We start from the raw sequence: 6,882 nt of genomic DNA on the forward strand, positions 1-6,882 counted from the left end.
ACATAATTAAGTTAGGATAACTTTTTATTATACTTTGAGTATGCACTACTTAATCTATCTAATTACTTTGAATGTTCGGGTTTACAGTGTGTTGTTTGTGGATTTAAATGATAATTTTTCTTACAAAGAAAACTATAATTTAGCGGGTAGGAGTTTGATACGGTTAGTTTTTGTGTAATTACTTTCTCTCCATTGACTCCCATTCATTTTTTTCGGTCTCATAGGTCCCATGTGCAATGGCGACTTACGAGCTCAATTGAGCATGTATTGTTTTTGTATTGAACATGAATGGTTTGTTGTATTGAACATGTATTGTTTGTTGTATTGAACATGTATTGTTTGGTTTCTTCAATTACACCTCTAGTCAAGCAAACCAATATTTTATTATAAACCTTATTATTTTACTAGCTAAATTGCATATTCATAAATGTAAATACTCGAATCAGAAACCTCTTTTTGTTGTGTTTGAGAATGAATCCAGGCAATAGGAATGGGAAAGCTATTAAAACACTTAGTGTGTGTGCTCTTTATAATATCTTTATTTAATTTAATGCTGCATTTTGTATTTTCTGTGTCTGTATTTTGTATGTCTGCCATTTCTGTACCCCCTGGCTGTTGTTGTATTGCTAATTGTCAATAAAATGTATTAAAAAAACAACAACATTCGTATGCGTCAGGTCAATGGTCACCAATGGAGGTGATTATTGATACGCTCCGAAGTTTGGCCGATGATGTGGAGAACAGTGTTGAAGACACAGATGCAGATGATAGAGGGCGTGTTCTGGGAGATAGGATAGACGACCTATCCTCACTGGTACGTTTTGACGCCAGTGTGGTAAACAGAGACCCACCGTGGAGATACCCTTGGAGGCAATAGGAAGTGACGTAATTCCCGCCCATACGCTGATGGTTGATACGTTTGCAACTTTGCATATTGACTTTTTGGAAAACGTTTTGGAAAACGTTATGAATATCGCAACACACGGAGCGTGGCGAAGTGGATTGCAATCACGGGGACGCTATAGCTTTTCAATTTGAATGAAGGAACTCAAAGAATTTGACAAAATGTTATTAGGGGTCCAAGCCAACAGGTTGGATCCCTATTGTTTTTGTAAGGATTTTTCTTTTTATTATTATTATTATACTTCCCGCCTTGAAAGTGGGTCCACAGCCCAAACCGTAAATGGTGCACACGCGCCAATTACATGACTAGAACCAGGTCCGGCACCGCTACTCAGATAACCAAATCCAGACATGCCGGCCACTAGGTGGCGCTATACCAAGGACAGACGCGTTTGGGGCTATAGCTCCCACACCGAACCTCCCACAGTCAAAAACTTGGACCCACATATTCACTGGAGTCTGCTGCATCTTTTGGCATAGGCCACGCCCATTTGCGTCTTAGAAAACTGCAGATTTTGAAAAGCAATTCTAAGTAAGAAGGCTTTTAAATACTGGAAATTCGTAGGACTTCATTTATATACGTTTTGTCCCCTAGAGGCCGCCTGAAACCACGTTTTAAATCACACACACACACACACACACACACACACACACACACACACACACACACACACACACACACACACACACACACACACACACACACACACACACACACACACACACACACACACACACACACACACACACACACACACACACACACACACACACGCAAACACACACACACACACACACACACGCGCAAACAAGCAGCCACAACCAGGAAACCACCTGCTTGTGCAGCACATAACTTTCGGCGTGTGTCCAGTCCCCGTTAGGCCGTGCTCTAATGCCAGCTACAGCATCCTGATTCAGTAGATTCATTCATTGTAATTTAGTTAATCTGTGAAACCTTCCCTGGGATCTCTTATTACACGGGACAAAGCAACCTTTACTCTCACATATTACTGCTATTATATTAACTTTCCGTTCCGCACGCTCAACCTCTAGTTGTAATTAAACCCATAGTTATAATGTGGAAACCCCAGGCGATAATGTAAGACATTTCTGAGCGCATAATATCATAACATTTTGCATATAATGTTATAACTAGAGCTGTCAAGCGATTAAAATATTTAATCGTGATTAATCGCATTAATGTCATAGTTAACTCACGATTAATCGCAAATTATTTTTCTATGCTAAATATCCCTTGATTTTTTTGTCCCATAATTCTTCTCATTTTAATTCTCTTATCAACATGGTGAAGTGCATCGGCTTGCCTTGTGCAAATGACTTTTTATTGATAACAACATTGGCATATACTGATCAAAACAGGACGATACAAAAAAAGAGCCTATAGTGCAATTAAACGACTGCTTTGAACAAATGTCATTTGAACATAGCAGTCAGGCTACTGCTTCTTTGTTTTGAGCCAAATATATTTTTTTTTCATAAAATAATTGCGTTAATCAGGCGATACATTTTTTAACGCCGTTAAATTTGGTTTGCGTTAACGCCGTTAATAACGCGTTTAACTGACAGCTCTAGTTATAACCGACAACATTTTGGTTCGCCTATTACGTAAAGAAGCAAACTAATAATTACACGTGTGTCTGAAAGCAGCTAGTGTGTGAGCATTTGATTACATTATAAAATAAGTCAATTTATGGGTGAGAGGGGTACAATTGTTCAATGGAGAGTGTAGTATACCATGCATGCAGATCAATTAGCTTTTTACTGTTATTCAGGGCTCAAAGTGCATTGACATTTAAAAAAGCAATGGCAACTACTATTGGTTAGTTGAAAATAATAATAACAAACAGCTGAAAATTGTGTTCATTTACAGAAGCACCTTAGTGAAATAAACTAAGTTTAACAACAGCTAAGGCAGCAACCTACCTAACTATAGTGAAATAAAGCACAGGCTTATGTGGGGGAGGGAGAGAGGGTGAAGGGGCTGTGTGAGGGCAAGATTGCAGATTGTACATTGGCTACCTGACGTGAGAGTGAAAGAGTGTGTCTGTTATTAAGTAAGTAAATAAGTAAGTAAGTAAGTATTTTACTCAGGGACGTGCACAGGAATTTTGAGAGGCAGTTGCTCTGACCTGAAAAAAGGGCACCCCCCCCCCCCCCAAAAAAAAACTTGCAGGCTATATGAAGGACTGAGAATAACAGGGTCTTTATTAATATATAATTACAAATAAGTAAAACACTGAAATAACTACTACTAACGATAATGCAGAAAAACATGACTTGAAGAAGAAGAACATAACATGAACACAAACATAATTAAACAACATCCTATCAAGTCACTGATAAGTTTCTCCAAATTGACATTTTAAAAATGCAAAGCTTCAAAAGAGAAGCCTTCAGAACCTCTTCTTTGTCGATTGGTATGTCCTTCTCTATGGACAGCAGGAGGAGGTCAGACAGCCGCTCTTGACCACACTGATTTCGGATTTTTTTCGGAGCACATCACTACCCTGTAGTAATGTGCTCCTCTTAGCTGCCTCCTTTAGTTGTCTCTCTCTCTCCTGAATCCTCCTCTTTTCACTGGGCATTTCGGCTTCACTTAACAATAACAAACAATAGGCTACCCAAAATAGATTTAGGCATGAACCATTTTGAATGAAATAATTCATGTGATGTATTACTTCCATCATTTATTCTTCTTGTTAAAAGGAAATGTTAGAAACTAACTATCAGCAGACATGTAGTTTAGTTTGCCTAAGAATGTGTAGACTATGTGATAACGGGCTGCTTGTCTGCAAGCTAGCTAGCTGTCTGATTATTTAGGCTAAACGTTACGTGGCAAACTGAGCCTGGATTTATGAAGATTGTAATTCATTTCATAAAACGTGATGATGATTGTTTGTTTGTTATACATCTCAAATTCACCTTTTCCGAGAACATCAAGGCAGTCGTCTCACAGGTGCCGGTGTTCCGGTCGCGTGCAGCGCTGCTCACACGCCGCGCCCGCGCGGCAACTCGCCGCCTCCATTAATTTCAATGGGGGAAGGGCGGCAGAGGGGCGGCGGCAAAAGCGGCTGTTGCCGCGCGGCAGAGTTTGCCCTCCCCCTACTGACTTTCACTCTCAGTGCCCGAACGGAATTGAATGAGGCAACGGATACTTTATGAAATGTTTCGAGTGGCGATTTTTATAGGCCTACATGAAATTCTGCATCCATTAAATGATTAAAAAAAAAAAAACTTTTTTTTTTTTTTCCTCGGAAGGGCAACCAGAGTCGAGGAGGGCATATGGGCAGTTGCCCAAGCAACCTGAGCAACCCCCCTGTGCACGTCCCTGATTTTACTGTCTCTCTCACTAGAGAAATTTGCTTTGGGCAAACAGAGAGCATCGGCGACACACACATTAAGATAGCCTGTGTGTGTGTATTTGCGTGGATGTCAACCCAGCTAAGAATAACTTGTTCAGCATTATAGATAATGATAACAAACAGGCCGATCCCTTTTACTCTAGACCATGGGTCAGCAACCTTTTCAACATGCAGTGCCAGTTTGACATTTTCTCGTTAATGAGTGTGCCTTAAGCAACAATATATAAAAAATTAAGCAGAATTATGACACAGCGACCAAAAACATTTCCAGAAGACCTGGAATTGTATTATTTCCATATAGTCCACAATCATGCATCAACATTTTAAATGTTTTTTTGGTTGTTATATTTGCAACATGGGCTTACAAATTATAATTACAATTGTCCCATCTTAAAACACCATTTTCAGAAGCTCATTCAAAAACATATTTGCACTGTGAGAAATGTAAAAAACGAGAATATATGAGAATGTTGGAAACATCCACATCAATATCTTTAAGACATGTACAGCTTTGCAAAACCATGTGAAGGTGATGCATACAGGCCACTTGCAACAATATTTTAAATATTTTCTTCTCTAATACTCAACATAGGTTTAAAAACTATAAATTGATCCCATTTCAGAACATTGCTTTCTGTAACTAATTTAAACATATTTTCACTGGGAGGACATGTCCAAAACAGAATAAAGTGCAAAAATAAATTGGTAGCAATGATTTAAGTGTGCCAATGATTATGCTACCCGTGCCTAGGGTTGCCGACCCCTGCTCTAGGCTTATCTCTGTTGTCTCCCTCATAAGTGCGTGTGCTTGTATTTGTTTCCATAACAGGTATGGCTGCCTGAATTCAGTGACCATATCTGTTACCAGGAGAACAGAAGATAGAAAGCCCTCTAACAGAGTGCACACTTTAGCGCACATTTTTTTCCTATCAAAAAGGACAACATTTCCGCTAACCGTAACAGAATAATCGGGCCAACATGGACCCCGCGGAGTCAGAGTAGGTTCGGCACGGGCTCGCCTCGCAGGGCACGAGGATCGGTCAACACGACGCCGCGTTACAGGCGTTTTCCGAGGTTCTTCAAGGTTTCTCCGCCGGCATGTCAGAGCTGGGAGCCCGTGTGGAGCAGATTGGTTCCCAGGTCTCCTCCCTGGCCGCTCCCGTTTCGCTCCATGGACCGGCAGTCTCCTCCGCGTCGGACTTCCCTGCTGCGGCGCCCGTTTCGTCTCCCAGTCAGCCCCGCAAACTGTTTATTCCTACTCCGGTCAGGTATGCGGGGGAGTTAGGCCGTTGTAGGCAATTTTCACATCAGTGCACCCTAGTTTTTGAACAGCAGCTGTTGTCTTACGCCAGTGACAGGACGTAGACTGCTTTTATGATGAGTCTGTTGTCAGACCAGGCCGCCGACTGGGCGGCAGCGGTAGCTCTATTAATAGACCCTCTCTCGCGCTTTCCTATGCCGATTTTGTTTACGGAATGCGGAGGGTATTTCACCCGGTTCGGGGAAAGGAAACCAGCAGCCGACTTCTCTCCCTGCGCCAGGGCTCGGACTCCGTCGCTCAGTTCGCATTAACTTTCCGTATTCCGGCGGCGGAGAGTGGGTGGTGGGACGAGACAGCTTCACAGAGCGTTTTTTTTGAGGGGACTAACCGACCGTTTTAGGGACGAGACCAGCTCGTTAGATGAACTCATTGCCTTAGCCTCCCGCTTGGACAATCAGTTAAGAGAGAGACTGAGGGAGAGACGCAATCATCCCGACACTCCGCCCGCCGCTGTTCGTTCTGGATCTACCGGTTGGCCGGTCGCCCGGTTAAACCCCATGTCTCGTTCTGCTCCCACCGCTTCCTCCACCGATGTAGGATTCGGGCCCGAGCAAATGCAGGTGGGGAGAATGCGGTTGCCCTCTGCAGAACGTCGCCGTCGTACTGGGAACAATCTCTGTCTTTACTGTGGGGAGGGGGGTCAATCTCTTGCGCATGCCCAGAGACAAGCTCACCAGCTTCCAGGGGGCCGCTGGTGAGCCGAGTAGCCGGTCCTCCGGGATCCCCCAGGCGGATCCTAGTTCCGGGTCAGCTACCTGGTCTTCAGCATTTCTAGTCTTTTTTTTGTTTTTATTGACTCGGGTTCTGATGAAAACTTTATTGACTATGACTTTTGTTTTTAAAGCCCAGCTGAGACTGGACTTACTCAAAAGAGGTCTTTGCCTTGGATGGCCGCCTCTTGGCCCGGGTTACTCACCGGACCATTCCTGTTTCGCTCCTGCTCTTCAGGAATTAATTAGTTTTTTTGTTATTCCCTCCCCCACGCCCCCCGTTGTGCTCAGACTTCCCTGGGTGCGTTTGCATAACCCCCCCACATCGACCGGTCCACCTCATCCTTAGTCAGCTGGAGCACTTTTTTGCCACTCTCACTGCCTTCGGTCGGCCACGCCCCCTAGTAAGGGTGCCGTTCCTCCTCACTCACCTGACCCCATAGACCTCTCTGGAGTTCCCTCCATTTACCATGACCTCAAGGAGGTATTTAGTAAGGATAGGGCCCTGTCCCTGCCCCCTCACCGTCCCTATGACTGCTCTATTGACTTGTTGCCCGGTGCCCCC

This window comes from Gadus chalcogrammus, chromosome 6 (assembly GCF_026213295.1).
Source record: "Gadus chalcogrammus isolate NIFS_2021 chromosome 6, NIFS_Gcha_1.0, whole genome shotgun sequence".
Taxonomy (NCBI): domain Eukaryota; kingdom Metazoa; phylum Chordata; class Actinopteri; order Gadiformes; family Gadidae; genus Gadus; species Gadus chalcogrammus.